The sequence below is a fragment of the Brachyistius frenatus genome, unplaced genomic scaffold (genome assembly GCF_029030835.1).
Source record: "Brachyistius frenatus isolate BFR_SWC_R1_liver_20210118 unplaced genomic scaffold, ASM2903083v1 Contig_155, whole genome shotgun sequence".
NCBI lineage: Eukaryota > Metazoa > Chordata > Actinopteri > Embiotocidae > Brachyistius > Brachyistius frenatus.
The window spans coordinates 888059-915482 of NW_027210754.1; the positions used below are offsets into that span (position 1 = coordinate 888059).

At 38.8% G+C, this 27424-nt stretch overlaps 1 protein-coding gene across 6 annotated transcripts in view; it reads right to left on the minus strand.

Moving 5' to 3' along the window:
• Nucleotides 1-26681, minus strand: part of tenm4 (teneurin transmembrane protein 4) — a 139166-nt gene extending 112485 nt beyond the window's left edge. For all 6 annotated transcript variants that reach the window (XM_069716343.1, XM_069716342.1, XM_069716340.1 and 3 more), the window contains exon 1: nucleotides 26241-26681. The gene's annotated coding sequence lies outside the window, so the exon portion shown is untranslated. The remainder of the gene's footprint in view (nucleotides 1-26240) is intronic.
• Nucleotides 26682-27424: the final 743 nt, after the last annotated feature.

A 27424-nucleotide genomic window follows, 5' to 3' on the forward strand; every position in this document is an offset into this window, starting at 1 on the left:
CAGAGAAGCCAATGGACTAATGCTTTTTAACCAGCCTGGTAAATAACAGGGAGAAGCAGTCTATTTATTCACTTTGTACATTGATGTACATCCCCGACCTTGGCAAAATGCAGCATGTGAGGATTGATCCAGAGTTCCATATCCTGCGCTGAATAAATGGAAATAAGTAATGTGTACTTATAAAGTTCACTATAGTTCTATAGAACAACATTGCGCAGGTTTAAAAGAGGACCTCTCCACTAGGTTGAAGTACTCTGGTGCTGACCTGCCTCATTAGTCTACGCCTAATGCTCATTATCCTGCAAAGGCTAGACCTGAATTTGATTTATAGTTTTGCCTGCAGTGAAACCAAACCTAATACCAGCTAAGGAATAATCAACTTACTGTAAACTTGCTACTGTCACACTCACTGTTTGCAGCTGTAGCCTAAGGAGGGTCTATGGAACTGAAATGCTGCAAATAAATGATGCGCTGAATAAAACTATTTTAAGTGCTGTTTCCATGCCTTGAAGGTTGGTTCAGGGAATTTCAAAAACACCTTCATAGTCACTGCATGGAAACTGGGAGTTTCATATGGCAGGTCTAGAGAGATCTGCTACTGCCCCCAATACAATGGAGGAGAATGGATATAGTAGCTGGTGCTCACAGCCTTTTTGTAATATTTGTTAGTGTCTCCAATAATGTGATAATTAACCAATCTTGCTGTTTTACTAAAAGTACTTTCTACTAAGAAATGCTCTACCTAAAATAAATTTGTCTCAATTGTATTTGGGGTGGTGGCAGAAATCAGAGATATACAGTATATATCGGTGTTAGCAGATAACAATAAAACGGCATTGGTAGTTGATGCCAGATGAGTTTTAATTGTATTATGGTGAGGAAGGGGGTATTAATGAGATCCGCTTGCAACCCCAACTGACATCTTGAACATCACATAATAAGCTTAACAAGTGATTAGATATCTGAACGGAGGGAGCTGCATCGTTTTATTCTCATTTTGCTTTTGATCGTCCCTGAAAAATCGGAGCAATTTTGCAGTTGTACTGTTGATCAGCTCAGGAACTCAATATGAAAACTACATGTATTTAGCAAAATGGTAAGAAAAGCATCACAGTCAAGACCGATTGTTACACAGCGTGATTTGTGCTTTTCACATTATACCCAGTAGTTAAGGTTAACATTATTCTGTCAAGTTAGTGAGCTCCAACCTGTGTGGCTTTTGCTTTGTTTTATCTCAACGTGTTTGAATGCTTTGTCTTTGCATTTCAAAAAGCTCCTTTAGCTTTCTAGTGATTCACCAACAGCTTCATGAAACGTGACTTCCATTAGTCTTGGTCTAAAAATAACCGATTGTACTGTGCAGACGTGTTTTTGTATTGGCCTCCCAAGTTATCATACAACTGATGTTGCCACTTAACAAAGGCAGCAAAAAGGGGTGAAAGCTAATGTTTTATTGTTTATCCCCAGCACTTTATAATTTTTCCATTCCACCCAGAGATCAGTCATTTCAAAGACTGAAGAGCAGTAAAGGCACAGAATTTAAAACAGGTGACTTTTATGCTATCGACATTATATTAGATTGGTAAAAAAAAAAAAAAAATGTCTGCAGTTTCTTTGAAATCAAATATTTACAAAATGAGTCAGAGATGTTATCACACCAGCTTGCCACTAATGATCCAGCAATTACTGGATCGAAACAGGGTGCATGAATAATGTTTAGTAGTACAACACGACGATGTAAGTGTAAATTCTACTAATTCTGTTAAAATAAATGAATGCGCTTATTATTAATTCAATAAATACACATCTGTTCAACGACAGACAGATAGACAGAACCCAAAAAGATCGAGTTGAGCCAGATTTCAGTTGACTCATTGCATCAGAAATTGTCTCAAATTTGTCTCAAGTGACCACTTTGTATGTCTAATATTCAATGTAAATGTAAATCACTTCATTTTCTGTAGGAGAGAATTGGCTACAGCTTAAGTCTGTATCCACAGTACACAACATAAAACACGCTGTCGAATGCAAACCAAAATCCCTGCATAAGTGGCTCCCACAGACTGGCTGTGGATATAGTATTCAGGGCCATCCATTTGTAATCAGATCATCTAATCCATGCTTTTCTTCAAAGTGTGATCCCACCATAAAGCACAGTGGGCACAGTGGAAATCTCCGGCTCTGCTTCTTTCCCCGTGTGACAGGTCATGAATCCAAGACTAATAAATGGCCACTACGTTGCTCTTAAGGAGCAGCTCTGAGTGAAGGACCACCCCATGCAGAGACTGTGAGATAGTGCTCTTGTACTCTTGTACGGCTGGATACAAATTACAATCCTCTCGCAATGGGAGCTCCAGAGATTCCTTCACGATAACTCATATAGGTGCACTGTTAGGAAGTGCATTACAAAAATCACATACTTAACAAGGTCACCAACATCATCGCAGGATTTTTCTACCTCAGGTTGTGAGTCATTTCCTTCAAACTGTCTATTTCACAGTATGTTGTAAAAAAATGTATTTTAGTGTAAACAGCCCAGAAAAAAAATGTTATCAGGTCAGGCTGTTGTCCATCAAGTCAAACTGTGTTAAATAAGGCAGCACAGTGCAATGATTTATAAGAACAAACCCATGAGTACATAACATAATCAAAAGCCCCACCCCCCACTACTTGATCAAAGTAAACCACTGAACAGCAGGAAGTGCTGTATATAGTAAAAGCGTCAATCAATCACATGAACTGGAGTAATTAGGTTTTCTCACAACAGCAATAATATGGATCTTAACGGCGTGTTGCAAAATGAATCCTCAAACATTTTTGGCCTAAGAAGCAATGAACATGAGACAACACAAAACAACTGTGTTGGGACAATAAAGCCAGCTGCTGTTCAATATCAACAGTAAAAAAAAAAAAATCAGCACACGCAGCAAAGCTAGACGGAGGGCTCCTGCATGGTAATGATCTTACTCTAAGTGCTTAACTGAGTCATCTCCGCAAGCCTTGCTTTGACAACCACACACCTCCCACATCTCCCATCTCAGCAGCCTCTGGGTGGGGCTAATCACTCCGTAGCTTCATCATCCACCGGATGACAGCCCCGGCTATAAAGATGCAATGTTTCTGAAGGCGTGGCTGCTGCAGTGGTCGACTGTAAACACACGGTGCTGTTGAAATGAGAGCTTAACAATATTACATAAAAAAAAAAAAAAAAAACATGGTCTTTTTTTAGACCACGATGAAAGAAATCCATTTCGCCATCCTTACAGTGCACATAAAAATCCTAAGAGGATTTCCCTGGGGCACTGAGAGTTGGTATATGCTGATTTGCCCCTAAATGATTATGACATGAAATGGCTGACGGGTAGCTTGGCAGTGCTGCGTTGACCTGCGCGATCCCCTTCCTCTGCCTCTAAAGGCATCAGAGGTCTGCACTCTCTGATCCCAATGGCTGAACACTAGACAGCGCTGAGGCTCGCACAAACTCTTATGCTGTGCAATTTCTGTTGTTTTTGTTTTTTTTGGCTTATCTACTATCAGTCTTTAATGCAGCTTTTATTCCCCAGTGAAAGCACCTTGTTACACCTTATGAAAACATGCAACAAAACAAAGTCAAAGTTATGTGTTGTTCCTTTATTTTATGTCATTTTGATTGTTAATGCAGCAGAGGGAAATGCCCTTTTATCTACCAGGGCAGGGTACTGCATCCTCCCATATATAAATTTAATTCTCCAAGTAAATTAGGATTGATCACCACTGCTCTAGGCCACAATCAGTATCCATGATCTAATCAGAGCTCGGCCCGAGACAGAAAAGGATACTTCCATAAATAAAACCATATGAGAGCCAGCAAGTGCCTCGAACACCGGAGGTAAATTTGATTACCCTCTCCCTTTCCACAGGTGTGCTTTTTGCTTTCTAGCTTCGAAGGCTGCCAGTCTGACATAATGCCACCCCATGTGCATCCTCACTGTTGTTTTCCTGCACTAAGGGTTTTACATCATACTTGCACCACATGCTGGAGTCACTGCTAAGCAGGCAATGCCCATGGAAGTCTGGCTGTGGTGATCCCAGGGAGACGGAGTCTGTCAGAAGCGCCTTTGCCTGGTGATACCCCTGGGTAATAAATTACCCAGAATTAACACATCATCCTATGCTTCACACAGCAGCCGCAATGCACTCATGCCATGCAGCTTAATGGATCTATTAACCAAATGGGTACAGACCTATACTGCTTTCAGAGCGAAAATTTGGAATGTGGACTTCCATTTGATATTCAGGTATCGTAAAAGTACTGAAAAGGAGGTAGGTAGGTTTTCATGCAGGACTCCTGGAGGCTCTGTGCATTCTTAGTTAAGGAATCCAACCAAATTTAGCAGAGTAACATTTTTATTTATGGAGGCTTATTTTCAGTGACTTGCACGTTTTCTTTTAACAGACCACCTATATGTTGGAGTAGTTATAATATCCTCCACTTCGGACAGAAAATCTACACAAACAGAAAGGACTATAAAAAAGACTGCCCACCCACATGCTCCCCCCATGTCACCTGTTTGGGAAGTCTTCTGAGATGTGTCTACGGCCATTAAAATCACACTCTCCTGCTGATGGCTGTCACCGATAGCAGGGGATGTGTGGTAGAGGATTTAAAATGCCAGTTGTAGAGCCTGTATCTACTTGGCATCTTTGGCACCCAACCAGCACTAACACAGTGACAGCGTGGCACACGGCACCAGGCAATTTTTGACCAGCGCTCACTCATCACAAAAGGTAAATAGAGATAAGATAGAGGCTCACAGAGTCTCTCATTTCATTTGGACTCAGCTGACATGGGACTGGGGCACAGGTGATACAATGTTAAAATTAAAACTCACTCTTTGTGAAAGAATAAATGACTGCTACTACCTCAGGTTAAAATGCCTATTGTCTCATGCGCTGAAACTTGTATGGACTACACTACCAATAATTCCCACTGGTTTATCTCCCTGCCATTACGATAGCAATATCATTTTCTTCCTCCAAAGCTTCAACTTGCCTTTTTTCCCCATTTTACATATTTTGCCTGCATCAAGGAAAAAGACCTCTGGAGCCACAATGAAATTTTTATGAATAAGAAAGCATGAAACCTGAAAAGCATAAAACTATGAAATTTGAATGATAAAACCTGACTGGAAAGTTGTGCGTAATGTTGGAAGTTGTTGCAATATAACAAAAAAATTCAATTCGTGAGATTCCTTCATACACAATATGGAAAAGATCAATCACCAGTCAGCCGAGGATGATGTCTTCTGCAAATACATTTCTTCTTGATTCTCACTTAATTCAAGAAACTTCTTTCCAAGCAGAAGACACACTGTTAACATTAAATTTCATGAAGGAAATGTTTTTGTTCACGGTATAGAATGCAGTCAAATAAAAATGATGTCAGCATCTTTTCCATTTTCTGTAGTTTGATGGGGGGTGAGATTAACAATGAGCTCACGTATGCCAACGTTTTTGAGTAACCAGGTTACCACTGTGCATGTAAATGTGTTACCAGATTTATTTTGCAACCAGGTCTCTCCAAGTACTCAGTTTACTTTAGTGCATGTAAACACAGTGAATGACTGTCATTGACCATAAAAGTAAATTGCTTTATCAAAATTAAAATAGTGTTGCCGATGTTTTTTTCTGAACTTTTGTCCATTAAACTTTGAAATGTAAATTATTTTTTAAAGATGTATGACAATACCTGGTGTTTTTCTAACAGTTTAACAGATACACTTGTCTTCAATAATTTTTTTCAGGAATAGTTCTGCACACGCTGAAAATTCACAATAATAGATTCCAATTATAAGCTAATTCTACCATTAAAATCATTTGTTAAAAGGTTTTTTTCCGGATGGAAGCTTTCCTGTGAACAAGTCTGTTAAAATGCTGCTAACCTTGGCCTAGCTTGAAGGGAATCTAACAATTTCTGCCATGCAGACCAAATCTAATTTATGAATTGTCAAGTGGCAATGAACTACTAATAACATTTCCTTTTTTTGAAAGTGTAATAAGTGCGAGGGTAATGTAGTGATGGAGTACCCAGGGCACAAATGTTTTAAATACATTTTAGAGTCGCGGGCAACTTTGCTATCGTCCCAAGTTAGGTTTCAAAACACAAGTAGTGAGTTGGATTCATTCAAAGTGGATTCTGTTTGCTCTGATTCAATTCAGAAGTTATATAAATGTCAAAAACCAAAACAGTTCAGGATAAATAACAAGCCCGTACCAATTTAATATCAAAAGTGAAACAACGTGACAGTGATTTTACCATGCAATATTCATTATTTGTGATTACAGAAATTTGTTTTCAAATTTACTAAGTTTATTTTGAAATGTATTTTGTATCAAATCAGTCATAAAACATTTGAAGTTGAATCCAAATCAAATCTTATGCGATTTGTTTTCATTGAAGTCACGTCTCCAGTCAAAACAACTTTGATTTGGAAAAGTAAACGTAATGAATCTGGGGATTGAAAAACACTGTGCTCCCTTTACAGAATATTAATGAAGGAAAGGAAAGTTACATTTTATATGGATAATTATGTAGTCATCTAATCAAGACTACTAACGATGCATTACGGACTAGTGGTTAAAGAACAGAATCTTTACTGTTCTCAAAAAACCCTTCTCATATCACACTGATGATGCATAGCATTGTGAGCTTAGTAAAATCTTCCCTTACGACTGCAGACAGCATGGAGCATCAAGGTTCAAAAGAGGAAAGACCTGCTCAAGTACACTCATTGTCTCCTGTTTAAGTGGGGTCAAGAAAGACCACGTTGAGTCCTGAGCATGAGGCCTCACCAAAAAGCACCCACTCAAACCTGCAGCATACCACGCAGCACCTCCCCAGCACAAAGACCAGCTTTATCCCCCTGCACTTAAGGTGCTCTCCCCTGAAACCTCTTATGAGGTGGGCTTGCTTGTGTAATGGGGAAGCTCATATAGAGTAGAGAACCTAGTAAGAAAACCTAAACTCTTTGGTCTGGATCTGACACACTGCGTCGGGCATTCATTACAATATGAGACAGAAAGATCTGGAGGCACAGGAAGAAGTGAATAAAAATACTGAACAAATAACACTTAATTGAGGTCAGTGTGATTGAACGCTGCAAGGCTGGGATCGCTTTAGCATAGGTTCCAGATGGCAGACTGTTATTTCACTGTGCCCTGCTAATACTGCAGGATTCGATGCTGGTAACCTGAGTGTCCCCTGGGCCCCACGGTTCCTTCACTGCACTGAAATCAGGGCCAAGCTCCCTTCACTGCTTCTCTGCAAGTTTACTCAACTTTGAAAGGGGGTGTGTTTGGATATGGTAGTGGAGGAGGGGTGTGTATGTGTGTGTGGAGGTGGGGGTTGTGTAGCCTTGCTGGAACAAAGCACGTTAACACCGTCACTGTGTTTAACAAGTTTGGGAACAAGCAGGGGTTTCCTTCAAATCCTTATTGGCTGGTGTTTCGCCACTCCTTGACAGCAGGGGAGAATCCCAGACTTTATGCTTGTCTTTCTTCCCCGTGCTGCCTGACGCTTAACTGACTAAAACACACTCATTCTGTCATTTAAATGTCTAAGATATGCTACATGTCAATAGCTCTCATTGGTAATTCCTCCGAAAATGAGGAAAATACACACAGATCAATGATACATCTTTGAAAGTGCCTTTTTTTTGTGTTGGTTTAAGATCTGAGAGTCGAGGCCACCGCTGAGAATTCCCATAACGTTAGTTCTGGGTCTTGTCCAAGTATAAGCTTGTTTTTTTTCTCGGCACCTCTGTTATTATCTTAACAATTAGCCAAACAGTTGAATTTGATTCTAATTTACATTTAGATTGTCAACCTTTCCCTTTTCCTTCATATGATAGCATGCAGACGTAGGCTCCAGCCCCACGTGGTGCTACTTAGTAGAAATGTGAAAAAGCGAATACTGTCGATTCTATTTCATTACTAAGATTAAAAAACAGTTACAGCGGAAAGCGATAGAGGAACAAATGTGGCAAAACCCTATTGATAAACTTACTTACATTATGTGCATTCATTTTGTCTATAGCCATTTTTACTCAAGACAGGTAGCTCAAGATTGCCAAATGTATTAGCAATGTCAAAATATATATATATAAATGCATATAAATATATGTATGAAAACAATGGGATGTAGCAAAATACTCTTTCTCAAGTTTTGTGTATATTAGATGTGTTTTAAATAAAAAGCATCAGAGTAGACACTTTTCTATATAACAAGGACCACCAGGCTGCATTTTGCTACCTTTGCTGCTAAAGTTGAATAATGTCAATCATTTTCCAACTTTGTTGGGCCATTTCCTCTTTAACTTGTAAAACAATAAAATTATGTTCACCAATCCAGATTCAAATCCAGACTGATCTGTCTTCATCCAGTGTGAAAAATCACAAAATGAATTCAAGCAAATCACTCACACACAAAGAGTGAAAGAGTTTGGTGATCAATACCCTGCTTGACTGCAAGTTGAGCTGTATTCAAAAAAAGGGCACAAAGTACCCAACAAGTACAAAGACATACTACAACTCGGCATCAAGAAAAACTGTCAATATATAGTGTAAAAGGAATCATTGTGCTATGCATGATTAGTTTTGCCTATTAACATAACTATATTGCATACAGTCAAATCTACTGTGAAGTTATAGACACACGACTAATACTTAAGCTGCCTTAATGTAAGGATCAAATTTTGTGGAAAATCCCAATATTGAGGAAAATCTAGTTTGTCATTATAAAGCATAGTGAACAGCTCTAATTTTGGAGTATACTCTATACAGTATGTATTGCATAACATGTATTCGCTTGAGGGTGCCAGGCACAATCCCACGCATAAATACATATACAGCTTCCAATAGTTGCAATAGTCCAAATTTTTTTTATATTCAACATCTTTCCATCCATAATAATTCCCACAAACTGTTAAACTAGACTCGAGTGACTCATATTCCTTTTACTGATGCATTTCAAGGGCATTAGCAGTAGAGTGAAAGACCAAGTGTAATGTGTTTTTGAAGCAGGAGCCATTTAAACGTGTTTTAAGCACCTTCTTTGATTTTTAATGTATAATATTTTACAATTAACAACCAGATGAGCAATCTCTATGTGAGGATTTATTTGATTTTTACAAGCAGGTGATTTAGGCTCCGGCTTATTAAAGCTACTTCCTTCATAAGCAGGAGTTCCTATGAGGAGCACATCATGCCAGGTGCTGCTGGCAGAAACAGGTCAGGTCACCATCTAAAACTTAACTTTTAATTCCTTTAAAGTATTTTATTCATTGTTGTTTCACATTCATGGTCGAAAATGTTGTATTCATGATTGTCTAACATTGCCCTACAACTATTTATGAATTTGGTTGCGATTAGTCCTGATCACTTGGTCCCAACCAAATAAGGTTACTATATTAAGAAAAAACAAAACAAAAAAAACACAGTTGTAGACCAATGTGACGATGTTGAGTAAAAACCTTATATATACAAATACCATTTTTGTTTAGAATGCTTCTAATGTTTTGACGCTGACTTTGTTGTCAAGTTAATGTTAGTAAAAAACTTTGATAGACAAATTGTATGTAGATTGTTTGCAACCCATGGAGCGACATAAAGTCCTTGAACTGATGTTAACCAATAAAAATAAATCAGTAAAACAGGAGTTATGAGCTTGTCAGCTGACAACAATAAATAATCCCTGCAATGGGTCAAGCTGTATAGGACAGCAGTTTCCTTTACTATGGTTTTCTTCGAGCTCAGCACAACAGCAGTGTTCCCAGTCGTGATCTACAGTAAATCACATAAGCTCCTTCAATGTCTCTGCTTCTGTTCAGGTGCATACAAGAACACTCAGGCACACACAGAGCTCCACAAACAGTGGCAAACGTGCTGGCCTGGAATACTGAAAGTGAGGAATGAAAATACAGGTAACTAATGGCTTAAAGTTACATCAGCAGGATCAAAGTATTCACAAAACTTCCACCCAGTGTTGGCCGACGCTATTCAAGCCCCCTTTTATCTCACTTCCTTTTTCATTTTTTTACATTTTATTAGCACATACTTCAGCAGCAAAATCTTTAAAATAGCATCTATTAGGGGGTTGTGAAAAATTTACATGTTTTAGTACCATCTGGTCTTTATTGTTTCTGGGAGTATGCCACATTGTAAGACTTCTGGAATATACTGACCTTGGCTTATTGCTGTCAAGAAATGCAAACACTCCATGAAAAGCCAGGCTCCAACAATTAAAAAACTAATCCACAGAGAAATTATTCCTTAAATAAAACAGTGTATGTGGAATCTTTTTTCAACTCTGATTGAGAGTATTCCTGGCAAAATAAGGCCACAGAAACACATTTAAATAAGACCACTATATATGCAGATAAGATGCATTAAATGTATCACTGGTTGACATGAGTGGCATGATATATTTTGATACCTGTTTTACATTTAAAGTGAAAGCATGACAGGTGAAGACATCGAAATAACAGAGTAATTAAATAAATGTACAGTTGTGTAATTGTGATGCTATTTCCATCATGTACCATCACTGTTGAATACCCTTGCAATTCAGATTGAAATTAGGGAGCACTTATTTGTGGGATAGCCAATTTTAAGTGTATGTTTATGTACAATCACGATACACTTCAATGTTTGCTTCTTATCGCTGTCAAATCGAAACTGAGCAAAAATGAAAAAGATAAAACTGCAAAGGAGAAATGCAAAAATCCTGCTGTCTATCTTGGATGACCCCAAAAAGCAAGAAAGCATTTCCACCGAGTTTTCATTTTACACAAAACTGCATTGAATAAAGAGAAGCCGAGCAAAAGGAGCACAAGGCGATGTGTGGGTGGCACAGTGGGCAAGAGGGAGAGGCAGAGCAAGAGCTCTTACTCCTGATTAAAACGATTAATTTTATCCATTTACTCTGAAATTTACTTTCCTAACCTTAACCTGTTACAAAATAAGCAGGAATTTCACAGGAAGAACGCAGACTACTGGCTTATGTTTACATTTCAACCGGTAATGTGACATTTTGACAACATAGTTCTCAAATCAGCTTCTATTGGACATGTTTTAGGAGCAGACAGCTTCTGAAGCTCACTGTTCTGCTGGAAAACTCTGCAACCAGCTGAATATGGAGTGACTAACAATAGATTACACCTGAAAATGATGCAACATGGGAGTCAACTGAGATCAAGAAGCTGCATCATTCCGTATCCACCCCGTTACACCAGAGAATGTGCATGACTGCCATCGCCTGAGGTATATAACCAGCAAGTAAGACAGGCAGATACCAATACTAGCACATATTTAAGCCGCACTGCTTTTGTAGGTTGTTAGGACTAAAAGGCAGAGATGTAACTAAAAAAAGAAATACTACATCAGCATTCATAAAGTGAAATCAATAAACTGCACACAGCTTACTCATTTTCACTGACTGACAATCTCTGGGTCTGTATTCATTTTTTTACCAGAGTAAGAGGAACGTTGGGGGTCCTTCTATTGCGCAGTGCCACTTTATGATTCAAGCGGATAGATTGCATGTATTTTTACATAAAAAATACTTTCTGCAGTTTTAAAATGGATGCTTTGAAATGGAAAAGGCTGTAAGGGCACTTGGGAAGAGCCAGTGGGTTTGAAGTGCATTGAGCAACTCTGTTGATCTACACTGTTAATGCATGCGTGCTGTGGCAACCACATTACTTATTAAACACTGCACATGTACAACATACCAAAATGACAGTGAACTGCTTGAGCCTGAAAGTAGGATATCTGGAAATGCAAGCTGGCTATGAAATTAAGAATATGCTCTCTGATCCAAGAATACATTCCATTATAGTGTAAAGGTCACATGCCTGTGCACGGGTCCATTAAACCGTTTCTTTGCTCAGTAACTTCCGTCTGCAGCAATGCTCATCTTATTACTGTTTGCTGCCCAAAGACCTTTTAATTATTCAAAGCATTTGAAATACTGTTGACATAATTCTAACAATTGTAAACCCCACTTATCAAAACATGATGCTATATTAAACAAGAACTATTCAGGAGATGATGTTTACTAATGCTCAACAATTACATTCACAAGGAAGCATTTAGGGATTCCTTGACCTCTTAAAACAATAATCAGTAGTCAACATGTCAATGCTGGTGAAATAATTTGCCTAGTTTCTCTGTTCAATGAACACCCAACATCCCAGGTGGTAGGGGTCTGTTTAAAATGTGACCCCGCCCATCTGTAATGCAGCATTGCGTTGTTTTGCAATTAGAGGTCATTTCAGGTTGTGGAAGACATTGGAGCCACTGCTGGGACTATTCATCAGGGTGCAGTTACACATTAAGTTGCCGTGTTCAAAAACATCTGTCGACACTGGAATTGAATCAACCACAATCTCTGTTTTTTAATGATATGGCACTTCACAGCCATATTTCAAGCCCAGGTTCATGATTGACACTCAAAGATAGCAGGTGTGGTATCATTGAACCTAAGTCTTAACTAACGATATTCCATTGACGATATAATCAAAGAACTGTGTGTCGATATGTCATGCCAAAGAAATATCTGCAAATCTGTAAGAATCACGTCCTGTGCTCGATTTTATTTTCCTAACATATTCTAGATCACTCTGACTGTACTCATACATACATCAAGGCTGTTGATAATAGAGTAGTGATGTTACAATAACAAAACAATTGTCTATCCTCTACAAAAGAGCTCACACAGAAATGCATCATGTGTCAACCTGAATCAGCCATTTAGATGCATTAACCGAAATAAAAAAATACAGGGAAAACAACATTGATTGCCAGTTACTGTGCCTTAATTCAGTTTCACCAAAAAAAAATGATAATTAGGACCCTTAGGCTTGTTTGAATTTCCTTCTGCTCGTGCTCCGTCAAGTCTTAGTCAAGACGGTACAAATTAGAAATAAACACTTTATAAATGTCCTTTCTCTGTTTCCCTCCATCTCTCTCTCTCTCTCTCTCTCTCTCTCTCTCTCTCTCTCTCTCTCTCTCTCTCTCTCTCTCTTTCGTCATTGCTCATTTTTACTGATTTGCACAAAGACACACGCAACCACACCATGACACGTACAACAGCACTGTGATGTGCAAACACTGCCTGTTGTATTTCAGAATGATCAACTTTGCTTTGGGATCAGAACTGATGATTTTGACTGTTATACAGGACATGACATTGATTTTGTTTTTAGATGACTAACAAACAAAATTGTATGTCGGTAACTTGAAGGGGAAGCACCAGTGTTAGTAGCTAGACATGCGGAAACTAATTAACATTAAAAAGCAGCTGTTCTGGAAACATTGTGACGTAAAAGTTGTGACATCACATTCAGTCTTTTTCAGGACAGCACCACCGAATTATCTTTCAGTTGCCTCGTGGTAAATTTGAGTTTTTCAACGATGCAGAATACAATGCAACAACAACTGGCTCTGCTCTTTCTTCACTCTGCATATATGTACAGTCTACATCCAAACACGGCAGCTGAAGTTTGAAAAGTGGCTGATAATGTGCAGCTGTAATGTTGTTTTATATTGGCTAAAAGCTGCATGCATCAATGCCACAGTAACTCCTATTTGCAGTGCATCCTCACAGTAGGGGGTGACCACTCTGATGCACCACATAATGGTCCTGATTTGGCAGATGGGCCAAGCCATGATGGGTTCTGTGGACGTCATGGGGAAAGGATTGGCACTGCTTCTTTAGCTACAACAAGTGTGGTCAAATGACTCAGTGTATTTAGCTTTTAGCATTTTCTCCTCTTTTTTTTTTGTGTGGAATAATGTAAGTGTTGCTGTTTTTTGGAATTTGTTTTAATCTTGCATCTCCAACTAGACAAATAATTACAACACTATTTTGTGATTTGCCACACTTCACTTTGCTATTTGAGCTGTCATTAAGTGTTCCGTAAGAGTAAATACTTCTACATAAATACTCTCTGCTGGAGAACCACGAGAGGCTTTTGCAGAAAATATGAACTTTTGAAGTTAATGGTGTGTTTACACATACAATATATCTAACATATCCTGCTACAGTTGTTTCTAACAAACAAGGAGTCAGCAATTCTGGCCAATAAAGCTGATTCTGATATTAAATTCAGATTTAGCAATGTTTTGTTGATAAATAAATAAATACGGGAAGAAAAGAATAAAATAAACAACGCACCTACAATTGTGGTAGTTGCAGGAAGAAGTGAACACTCCTATGGTTCAAATGTAATCTCCATGATGTCACCAATGTAAACAGACTCCTGTCTTTTTCATGGAAACAATGGCAGTGCTATGTCTGCATGTCATGATGGTTAGAAGATCCACAAGATGATTTAGAAGGAAAAAAATAGAATATGCATTTCTAATATTACCGTATTTCCCCTTATTTGCTGCTTGGTTCCACACATTTACTGTAAAGGGGTCTGTGCCTTGTGTATACACTTGTATAGAGATTTTGCAAGGCATTTTCTGAAACTACCATAAAAAAATTAAAATTAAAAAAACACCTCCATCTTGACTTTACAGAGCATGTATAAATATATTTGAGGATGGGACACTGACATAACAAATGTTGCTATAACTGATATATTAATATTAATGCCAACGCTGGCATACGTAAAGGGGGCATTAAGAATTATGTACGGTATGCACTGTATGTACTCCTGTGTAGCAAATTTGAAATCGCTTGCCTTGACAACTTGTTAAGGTAAAGATTCCCTGACCTCCGAATAATATAGTTTGACCTGCTGTGTATTTAGCTTTGATGATTCATGTCACGAGTTTTTTATTGTACCTTTTTTAACGTACACAAAAGAACTACAAATAGATGATCTGGTTGAAGTTTTTCTTTGAACTGAAAAATGTAGTAACCTAATCTCAGGCCAGACACATTAAGGGGAAATAAAACTCTTAGAACCAAAATGTTTTTTGTCAACTAATTAACAACCTCATCTTCAATCTTAAATAAACTGCTTAAAATCAAAGCTGCTTAATTTTACACCTTACCACGCAGGAATTATGTTCTCATTGGTGTGAAAAGCCATTAACAGAAACACTTTGGATAGCATAGGTCTAAAGAACAAGACTTTTGCAAAATGGTTTCCATATTGAAGACATGTCTGTAAATTCAGCCATTTAATCATTGGATGAGGATGACTAAATCATGTCTGCGTGATTCATAATGATAATGGTGGGAGGCCATTACAGACCATTAACGACATTTTGATTTGATTCAGTAATATTAACGTGACCTGGGAATGTGAAAAGGAATGCAGAAAGAATACATAGATGATTCCAGAAAGAAATTATAAAACTGTATCTTGTAGTTTGGTTTGGCTATTTTAAAGTAGCATTTAATTGTTTGGTGTTAGGTGGGCATTACAGATGAGAAATATTGTCATTCTTTTGGAGTTAACAAACTAATTTTGTTTATGGAGATGGGCTCTGTCTCTGTCCAAAAGCAGCCTCGCAGATAACCTTGAGGCATATACTGTAAGTTACTGTACTGTGAGTTAGAGGGCAAAGGCTTACAAAGTACCATAAACTAAATCATTAAAACATAATGGTCCCCTTATAAATGAAATGTCATTTAGATCATTAAAGAATGGCTTGTAATGATATCAGGCAGGTATAAGTGGGGTTTTGTCAAGCAGCAAAATTGGGCAGAAAAGCAGCAATACAGTCAATGTTTGCCCTTCTGAGAACAAAACCAATATCAGTGCTAATGTTGGCATACACACGACACAAATAAAAACCAATAATACACAAACAAAGCAACTTCATCTTTCTGTCATAGCAAATCCCCCATTCTTCCACTTACTTTTGTCCAACACAAATTGAGTATTGTATTATTTACGGTGTATGTCAATTCAGTAAACTTGAAGTGTTCTCAGAGAGTGCAGACCTCCGTCAAGGCTATTCGTCTTATCAGTCTTCTATTATATTTAAATGTCAATATGATGAAAATTCCCTGATGAAAATAACCGTAACTAAATCGATATACTATACATACTGTGATTAGTCTTCATGCATCTGTCACTCTCTGTTCCTCTGACAGACTTAAAGTGGTTTGCCAATGATGTTTGCAACTTTTTGGGATAACACTAGGTGAGCTAGTCTGCTGATGTCAACACAGGATTAGAGTTCAAAAGTGCAGACAAGTGAACAATGTTCAAAAAGAACAATCAAACACAGCTAATCGAGCTGACCAACATTAGCTGGGGTAAAAACTCAACTAAATGAACATGGAAAACATGGAACAACCAGTTCGGCACACGGTGACATGTTGCAATGGTTTCCTACTTTCTGACCACTTTATCTACTCTTGGTCTATCACAGGGCCAACACTTATAGACAGATGGAAACAAAGACCGTTCACGCACTTATTCATCCCTAGGGGCAATTTGTAGAATCAGCAATTAACCTGACATGCATGTCTTTGGACGGTGGGAGGAAGCCGGTGTACCCGGAGAGAACCCATGCAGGCACAGGGAGAACATGCAAACTCCACACAGAGAGGGATCGAACCCAGAGCCTCCTCGCCGTGAGGCGACAGTGCTAACCACTGCACCACTGTGACGCCGTTCTTTGTTCTCAAAGAAACAATATCTGCATGTACTGCGGATCATGAAAGGCATACGATCAAAGCAAAAGCTCTGCATCGGTGAGCATGCCAAAGCTCTGTGTTCCTGCTTAGTCTTTGTTGCACACAACAAGTGTATCTTGGCAGAGCAATGTTAGCAGCAGCCAAAACCTTCCATTCTTGTCTACATAGTTGGTTCCATTAGTCTTCGAGTCAAGCAGCCATGTGGATAAACAGACTACTGTGAAATTCAAGTGCAGAAAAAGTAACAAGAAAAGTACAAACCACAAAAACCAGATTGCAGATAGTTTTGTGAAAACGGGTCAGATACAAGGTTACATGTCAGATTACTAAAACATGTGTTTGAAACAAATAAGGCAATTACACTGAAAGTATGTCCAATATCATAATTGTCTGGTGATAGGTGATCATGTAAACACTGTCCTGTTAATTTATCCAAATGCTCCATTGACGTCAGAGATAAACATTTCTGAGAGTAATCAGATTTCTGAGAAAGTGTTTGTAATTTCTGAGAAAACTAAAGTTTTGAAATGATCGCCACACTTCCACTAAAACAACATAAAGACATTAAGTTGCTCAAAACATTCACAAGATAGAATTACTATCTAGCATGTGTATAATCCTATATTTCTTTAGAGCTGTCTCCAACACCAATTACAATTAATCAGTCTATTTATGTTTCAGCAGCTTCTTCCAATAATTTATGCAACGTTATTTTGTTACGGTGGTTTCTCAAAACTAAATAATTATAAAACTCACGGCAGGTATTGTTTACTGTGTCACAATTTTGTAAAGGAGAGGTCAGCCGACTTGGTTTCTGTTTTCAGTGATGGCATTTCATATTTGAAAAATGAGGCCTGTCATTAAATGTCATCTTACCACTTCTTTGCCATCTCATCATTCTTTTCACAACTTGTCACATTGAAGTCCTGTTTGTGACATGAGCAGACTGTTACTTTCCTTCCAGGCAGGATCGTGGGCTTTATTAATATTTATAGAATAGCAGCTTAAGGCCATCCCCCTTGAGAGCTATCACTCCACTTTGCTGCCTAACACTTGCAAAATATATTGACAACTCCTTTTCAGCACTCCCCTGCCCCTGAAAGTCTCCCTGTGCAGGTATGCAGCAGGTTTAAAAAAATATGCCAGTTTTCAGAAGGAACAAAGAAAAGGCTTTTAGTCCCATTTGATTTAATATCTTGCGCAACTGGGGAAGCTGAATTCAGTCTTTAAAATACTTGAAAGGGAAAATTCAAAGGAACTGGGACCGAAAAGTTGGGTTATTGAATTTGAGGTACGAACATAATGTTATGTCATGGATGGCCCCCCTTTGTGTCTGGCTGGATGTAAAGAAACAGGCCCGGTTGACAGCACAGTGATGACTCACAGTGTAGCCAACCAGTTCCAACCAGTTCTCAGGTAAAAGTTTGGCCCAAGAACCTTTACAGTAAAAAAAAATAACCGTTTCATGTAGCTCATCTTGTGTAACCTTCAACAATTGTAATGCTGACTCTTGGCATGAGGAAAAACACACATGGACATAATAAAAGGAAATATAGTTTCCCCCTTTGACACTCTGATTGGTTGGATTAATAAAACCCACAGAACACAGAATATGAAATAATGTCATCACTCTTTTGCCGAGATAAACATTTCCAGAGCCATCCGGCTGGCAACAGGCAGACTATACAGGCACAAGCAAAGAAAATATTTTTTTTCTTGTTCATTTTCAAAGTATCCTACGGTTTGGTACATTTTTCTAATTTTCTTTCAAACAAAGCTTTCTAAACTCATAGATGCCCTAACAATTACAATTCCTTAAATGTCTAAGTGGTCAGTTAGCAGTAAACTCGGCAGTAAACCTCTAGTGTCTGTCTCATCCATGAGCTGAATAAACAGAGTTTCAAGCTCACATCCAGATGACACTCATCCTCTAGATAAGAGGTGAAAAGAGAGAAATGACAGTTCAGTCACTATTACTTAACTTCTGCTTCAGAGTATATTAACTTACTTGAGTGTAATTTGGAAAACAAACTACTAACAGATGCTGCCAGAAAACTGGTGCCAACCTTATACAAAAAAGAATTATAAATCTCTGCTCTGAAAATGTTTTAATTTCTTAAAAGGAGGATTAATCGGTAAGCAGTACGATAAGCTTCTAAATGTCCTGCACCTACCCTTTCATGTCGTCCTAATTCGCATCCTCTAAAAATGTCTCTGTCATAGCAATCACATCTTAAACTCAAAGCAACAAATTAGCATGAGATTGGAGAGGAATTTAGCACTGAAGCCAAACACTGTGAAGTTAAATCTTACAAATGGTCTGTAACACTGGAGTCATATTTCTGCATGCCTCCCCCGGACAGACTTGAAATAAACAACACAAGAATATTTTCACAATGCCTGGCATTGACCTTCTGAAACCTTCATTCTCAAGAGCAGTCGAGTAAACAACAGTTTCATCTTCAAAACAAAGAAAGAATCCATTATATAAAGTGTATGCATATGATAATTGTATCCTAATTGTTTGTGCGCCCACTTACAAACCCGTCACGATGAAGAAAAATGTCCAGATTAAATTAAAGAATATAACGAAGTTCTAAAACAAAAATGTATTTCTTTCATTATTCCAGCACAGCTGAGCCTACAGAGCAAAACACAAAGTTCACATAGTCAAACCAGTTTTCTTAATCAGGGTTACTAACTTAATTAGCAAAGCTACATATCAGATTGTATGTGTGATACAGTACCAAAATATGAATGTTCCACATTCATTAAATCTGATGGTTGCCATGTTTGATCTTGATGGGACTCTATCCAGTTTTTCACCAAGCTCAGCATCAGCACTCCCCTAAAATCCCTTCTACTGTTTTAGATGGAAGTATCGTCCTGGTAGGGCTGTGGGCATATTATCATTCAAAACATAACACCGCCATTGTGACTGCTCACTCACTGTACATATTGCTTTTTCAACTGTAAATCACTAGGGTTTAATTACCTGCAAATTACCTGCTGTTTCACTATCTTGCATAAGATTAGCCCGGTCATGATGAAATGCCACTCGGGAGGCTCTACTGATGGGAGGATTCGAAGATGCAGAAAATACAAGATGCCACTTTGTTAGTCTGATAGCTGCAAGAAACGTGATGTCTGTCAGCTATATCGTCCTCATAATGTGACTTTCCAACACCGTGAGGACATCTTATTAGTACTGTCACTTTTTTTTTCAAGTTCAACATGGGTTGAAGTTCCATCAACATATTTCTAGCGTTTTTCATCAGCTGTCCATAGTTTCAGCAAGCCACGGTCTACACACAACAATGAGTGGGGCAATTTGCTGCAGTGCATTTAACTCAAGTGGTGTAAAACACATTGACCCGACAGTTGGGCAGAGTCAGTCTGCGAGCAGTGGTTGGGAGCAGTTTGAAATGGTCGGCCTCAATTTCTCTCCATCAGTGTAGAGGTTTTTTTTAGTGCATGATGGGCAATCAAACACAAAGGTTTGCGAGGCCGGCAATGCCAAATCTGCTCTATTAGAGCAAACTGTTTGATGATGCTCAATTTGACATTTCATTTTTTAAAGCATTTTTTTAGGTTCCAGGCTGCCACAGTTTACTTAATCTGCTGTCACAAGTCACAAGTTATTTGCACTTCCCTCACATATTCAAGCAAAAGTTGCTGAACACCAAAGATATTTTCATCAGTCACATAGTGTAATTATGATTTAGCTAGCCTTATCGACATCAACCAGGAGAGGGTGGCACTCGCATTTAAACGAGTCAATCAGATCTACCTGGTGACACTTCGAAACATTGTGCAAGCGAACATTCAGATGAGATACACATAGCCCACGACCGTATATAACAGACTAATGGGGATGGAAAATACCATCACAGGCACAAGCTAGCATACATCCTCCAAAAAACATTATTCTTTTCAGGGGTGAATGTACTGACACTAAATTTGTGACCTGGGTGCCTGACTCAGGTTCTGATGATAATTTGGTGACAAGTGGGAAAAATAATCCTACTTAAGAGGTACAGAAGAAACCAGAACGAAAACACTTTTTCCTGTTGTAACAGCGATTGTCCTGTGCATTTGCAAATAACTTTGGACTTTGTGTGTATTTGTGTAGTACTGCTGCTAATGTTTATGCTTTGCGTTGGAAGTGACAAAGATGCTGAAAGCATTGCCACCTTTCCTTTGACTGTAAAGTTTGACATTCTTGAATAAGGACAACCAGGGACGTCCATCATGAAAACTGTCTGACCACCTCCTGATGAGGAAATACTCCTGAATGTGCTGGGAACATTATCATTTGATAAGATGGGGATGAGCTAAGAGAACAGTGTTAGCAATAAGTGCACCTGGTCTTCTAAAATGGCCTCATCCTATTTCGGCTGTTAACAACCATGCAAAGCAACCATCAGATTTAATGACCCTACAGAGATGCCTGTTCCTCCCATTACCTTTCCAGAAGCATATTTAGAAGTGGAAATGAATCCCTGTCAGTTGAAGCCCCCTTATGATTATCATGCATGAAAACCCTCCACTAATGCATAAAAAAGAACCAACGATAAGCAATCAAAACACCAGGCACTACTCTGTGTGGTTATATTTTTGTAGCCATGTTGAAAGTACCCACCTTATAAATTACAAAGATGGAGTCTTCTAAGACTTTCTAAAATTGCGGAGAAGGGACTTTGATTAAATTCTGGGGTATTTCTAAGGCTGAAGAGCAACTATCTCGTTAAGTGAATCTACAGCTTCTTTAAGCGCTGTTTAATTTTAATTTTCACAAGTGCCTGGTCCTGTTGCCACTCACATCTGAGGCATGTGTTCCAACTAATTTAACTTCTTTGGAACCATCCTGTGCTTGCCTGTGAAAACCTATTTCTGATTTGTCTGATTTTTCTAAACCAGTCCGGGTATTTTAAACCAATAATGTCAAAGATTTGTATTTATATAAAAGTCACTTTCTGTCCTCTTATTTTCCATCACCCAGCAGTGTTTGTTCTGCCAGATAGTGTAGACAGAGCGAACGTAACAAGCTCACTCTTCAACTGCCAACTGAATGACATCACACAGGCAACTCTGTTAGGATCTCAGTAAATGAAGTTCAAAAGCACATCTGCAATTACCCCATAGCACCATAGGTGTTATCAGAGAGAGCAAAACAGAGATCTCCAAGTCTGTCACTTAAACCAACAAGTAGTGTCAAGAAAGCAACCGCTGTCGCCAGTGAATACGACCTCAGATTTTTGTTCTTCATACTTCGAAGATGAAATCATGTCTTAGGAGAATAAAACCTCTATATGTCCCTCAGACAAAATAAAGAAAAAGAGAACTGGTAAGAAATTGCAGTATAGTCTTCTGTGCATACTGTATGTGAAAAACTGTTAGCATTCTCATGTAAAAGATTTAGGATTAAAAAACAATGGCCACCACTATAGATGTCCTCTGACTTCGACCACACTACTTCCTTTGAGGATGATGTTTCTGCTTTATCATCTAAAACGATATCAGGTAGGGGAGCATAGCAGACATTGAGAAGAACTTGAACAGGCAAATTTATTTGTTGTGGCATAAAGCAGACAAGAATATATCAAAGTAGAGTATGTAAGAAAAATTAGTATTACACCTGCGAATTGTCACTGGCTTCTGCAGCAATGAGAGTCATCTTAAAAGTTGCTACATGCACACTATGAAATGTCGGACACAAAGGGGAGTCTGTTGCTGCGTGCCCGGGAACAGAAACATTATCCTGTGTCTGGTAGCTCAACTGCATAATTTCACTCAAATACTTTGAGTGATTCTGACTTTCAGAGCACCAAACAGGTAGAAGATTCCAGGGGTTGTTCTTTTTTAGCAGAGGCTTTTTGAGGAAAACATTGAAAACTTAAATGCTCCGGGACAACAGAGAACATGCCGACACATTAAACTTAACCTGCAAAATTGTATTCATGTTTGAAGCGATTGTTAAGGTGGTTTATCCCTCATGAAAATGCTAAAATAAATATGAGATCTTGGGTTTGGTTAGGATTTCAGCACACTTAATGCGAGATCAAATGTTTGTTTGTTTGTTTTCTTTGTATTTCCCTTCTTTTAAAAAAGATCTGTTAGAGAGGACTATTAATGAGACAAAATTGAACGTTTCCTTTTATCTGGGAATTTGATTTTTCTTTGTTTACTCACTGATTTGGGACCTAATGCAATTAGTAAAGCACTGTTACAGCACTAATACAGGAGAGTTAAATTCTTGATTGATGATTTTGTTTGAGTGAACAATACAAAGGTGAAATCGGCAGCGGGGAATGCTCTGCTTTGCAATTTTCAAGCTCTTTAGTCATTTAAAAAGGTTATTTTTTATTTATTTTTTTGATATATTTTCATTTGCTTGTCACTTCACACTGAACAATGAACCCATGAAACTTTCTGAAAGCACTAGAACACAAAGACTGCCTAAAAACAAAAAAATAAGTTAATTATATTTTTAAACCCAGGTTAGGTCAACAATGGCCACAGAAAAAACATTTACTTCAATTCCCTGTTGAAATGTCCAATTACAATGATGCAACACAAAAAAAACACAGAATATAAGATTTGATATAATGTAGCAGTTATAATTCTGAGGTTTCTAATTTCTTTTTGTACTGGCTATAAAAAGTAATCAAACTGAAGAGGAAATCTGTGACAAAAGAAAAACTGCTGAACAACAATCAGTTGGTCACTTGGTTACACCACATGCTTTTGATATCTGCAGTGTCCTCAACTTGTCACACAAGGTCTGGAGCTGTCCTGTCAACAATTGAACAAAATGAGTGTGTATGAGAGAGAGAGAGAGAGAGAGAGAGAGAGAGAGAGAGAGAGAGAGAGAGAGTGTGCATTGCCCAGCTCTCATGTCCAATAAAGTGGTGTAATTGTGACAGCTAGTCATTAGTTCTATATGTGATAAATCACAAAATGACAGACTGCAGCATCAACTAAACATAATGCTTGAGGCTAGAAAAGCCACCTCTCCTTTTGTTGCACTTGGTGCTGTGAAGTCAAAAAAGCTGGTATGGATGACTGACTGTGCAATTACACAGAAAAATCTGATAAAATGTATAATTTACATGTAAATATCAATCATAGGAGTTTTTTTTACTTTACTGACATATAAATCAATTCATTTTTAAATTTTTCTGTTATGCAAAGCAGGTTAGTGCTGTATTGCTAATTATCCTTTATTTAATAGACATGACATCATTACTATTGTCACGCTCCCCTCACTGATCATGGACAACGTACTCTTCACCATCCACAGTAACCATTTCCCTCAAACACAGCCATTGCCTCCCTAGATGACCGTACAGCTCTCAACAATTATTACTTGAAATACACAATTGTCCCCTGGAAAACTCCAGAGACACACAGGCATTTCATTGTTTCCTCCCTGTCATCCTTCTGCCCCCGCACACTGCCAACATTAGTTCAAACACAACAATCGTTTATGGAGCATAACAAGGTCTAGCTGCAACTTACATGTCATCTTTCTTTCAGCAGTCTGCCCTGTGGAGAATAGCTGTGCATTCAGTTCACAATGAAACTACAACAGAAAGTGCAAAGACAAGCAACAGATTTTTCATTTGTGACCACAAAGGCAGAGCTGTTCCCCCTCTTATCATGCAGAGAACTAGTGCTGAGGCTGCTCCTCAGGGCTCATCAGCACGACAAAGACAACTGGGAGAATGCAGCCTTGTTATACAAAGGTTAACCTCACCGGGACCTAACAACTTCAGACTTCTCATTTGATGCTTCCACCAAACACTTGCCCCGGTGGACAGAGGGCCCCTGGATTTAACCTCTAATATGAGGTCACGTATCTCACTACGGCCAACGGTGCCACTTGTGAGTTCTGTTATGTGCAATCCCACCCTCTTACACACACACACACACACACACACACACACACACACACACACACACACACACACACACACACACACACAGTAGTTTCTTAATGGTCTAGTGATGTCTGCTGCAAAGCCTGGGAAAAGTTTTACTATTCATGCAGCCTGGACACACCTCAGTATTTATCTTCCAAAATGTATAACTGATCTTTATAGTTTTCACTTTGATGACAATGTAGCAATTGTACATTTTAATGCCAAGTATTAATAATGAAAAAATATGACATATTGAGTGGTAAGTTTATTATACACTTATATTATAAACCTACTATTATTTTCATTAAGGGATCAACTCACCTTGCTTCAATTTTTCACGTTTGACAAACGTCTTCAGTATACTTTTGTTTGTTATTAAAAATATTTTCCGATAATATGCTGCACCAATAATCTATATTACTGTGATGGGGGATTAGGCCATCATCTACCAGTAAGAGTACTTCTACATCACTACTCTCAGAGATGTATGTGTGTGTACGTGAGTACTAACTTGCACAATCTGAGTGCAAAGCTGATTTGCGCTGTGTGTAGGACCCAAACAATGACTCCCAGGGGTCCTTCTCATGCTTTTACTCCTTCAGTCTCAAATGTTTGTGAGCTGCATTACATTCAAATGGAGAGGTTTCTGAATTTGTTTCAGTTAATTCATTTGGTTTGATGGTGACCCCATATGATAATGCAGTTCGGATGGCTTTCCCTCATAAATTCAACAGGAATAATTTGGGGGGGAAAGTCTAAATGTGGTCAATGTAACTTTGAATTTGATCTGACTTTAATGGAACTTCTTTGAGGAAGACCCGTTGAATTTTTTATCATAATATTATTATATAAAATTATTATGCTGCAGCAAAAACCACCAGCTATGCAGTTATTCTCTCGGCCTTGCTCCATTTAAAAAGCTGCAGACACTAGGCTGGTACTTCCGCACTAAAGGATATAAAGGCTACAACAAAGTTGAATGTGAACCCACCTGTAAAAAAAAAAAAAAAAAAAAGGAGGGGTGTGTGTGTGTGTGAGAGGGGGGGGGGGGCATAGTCTAAATCCCAACCATTTCCATTCCTACAGCTTTAAATACACACACACAAAAATAGCCTCCTGTAATGTCGCAGCCGAGAATACAAGGTTAGTCGTACAGTCATACATAAGGGCATCTGAACCCCCCTGAATTATCCCTTATCCGTCTACGTCCCTATTTATGTGCACATCTTGCATCATTTAGGACGCGGTGCAGCCATTCCTATTCATGAGGCAGCTAGGAAAGGCGACTGTGGACTTTTTGATCCCTTTACTAGCGATCAAATCCTCACCGTGCGATGTTACGGCGGTCTGCAAACCCTCCGGGCTGCTCAAACCCGAAGAGCAGGTAACACACCGTGCTGCACCGCTCGCGAAGCGCCGTTAATCTCCGCCTGTCCGAGGCGTAACGTGCAGGCAAATGAACATATTTAGAAAGAGCCTGCAGCACAAACAAACAAACAAACAAACGCTATGTGAAAACACCACCCCGTTTGTGGTGAAACTGATCGCGGCTCCTTACATTGGTTCTCCGTTTCTGCTGCGCTGCTGCGTGATGCTTGTGTGCAGCTGTCCGGGTTTTTTCTGCAACACTGGCACAAAAAAAAAAAAAACATCACAAGAATTAACCTTACCATTCTGAAGACACATCCAATGTAGCAGGCCTGTCCCGTTGACAATTCAGCTATTTAGTGCGGGATGTCCCCCTCCCAAAAAAAAGCCCGTTTGCTCCTACTTCGTCTCCGTCTACTTCTTCTTCCCTCCCTTTCGCTTTGATAGTAAACCGGAGCAGGCGAGTGTATTTCCACTGGGCACGACACGGTACGGCAGAAAGAAATCCTCCTCCTCCTTCTGCTCTTCCAAGGTGCCGCTGCTGCCGCCGCTGCTGCCACTGTTGCTGCTGCTCACAGCGCTCTCACACAAGCACGCATGGATGAGAGAGGCAGCCGTCCAAGATGCCCATCAACATGCACAGACCTAATTGAACGATGTGAAAATCCTTGGGGAAAGATAGACTGTGAAATATTCCCCGAACACTGGGTGGGAGGTAAAGTGACACGCCAGCCGATATGCTGGGGAATGGCACACTGCGTGGTCCCTCACGATTTACAATTAGGAGTTTGGAGCAAGGATGAGTGTGCGGCTGTGCGTGGTCGCCCCCTTCGGTGTAGGCTACAACCCTGCCAAACCTGCCTGTTTCTGCTTTTTCTGTTTTTTTTCCTCTCCTTAAAAAAAAAAAAAACCTCGCTGTAATCCTACAGGCAATTGCAATACCTAAAGAGTTGATGTTATTAACCTTGGTGCATTATTTTGTATTTAATTTCTCCCATATGGAAGGCCTTTTCACCTGTAATCTGCCAACAGTTGAGTAAAGTAGAGAGACAAAACATTCAAGGAGTGGGGCCTTTCAAACAAAATTATGACTTAAATCTAAAGTAAGATTGATATCCTCTTATTAGATCAAGACAAAATTATAATTTAATACTGCAAAATTAGGCTTATCATCAATTATAAAAGATCATAATCAATCAAAATTAGAATTAATAGATACTGTTAGTGTGTCCCTACCCACCATATGTGAAAAGTATTACTGAATGGCCACGTGAATCTTTCTGTAATCTGTTTTTTTGCTTAACTCTTTTAAGTGACTATGGAGAATTTCCTTCCAGAAGGTAATAAACAAACTTACTTTCTATCTGTCACATTTACAAAATTTGAATTATGGGTCACTCAATCATAAGTATAGGAGAAAAGGCACACACATTTTAATGTGCTCTATATATCACAACTACTGCCAATACAAAAACATAATCCTGTT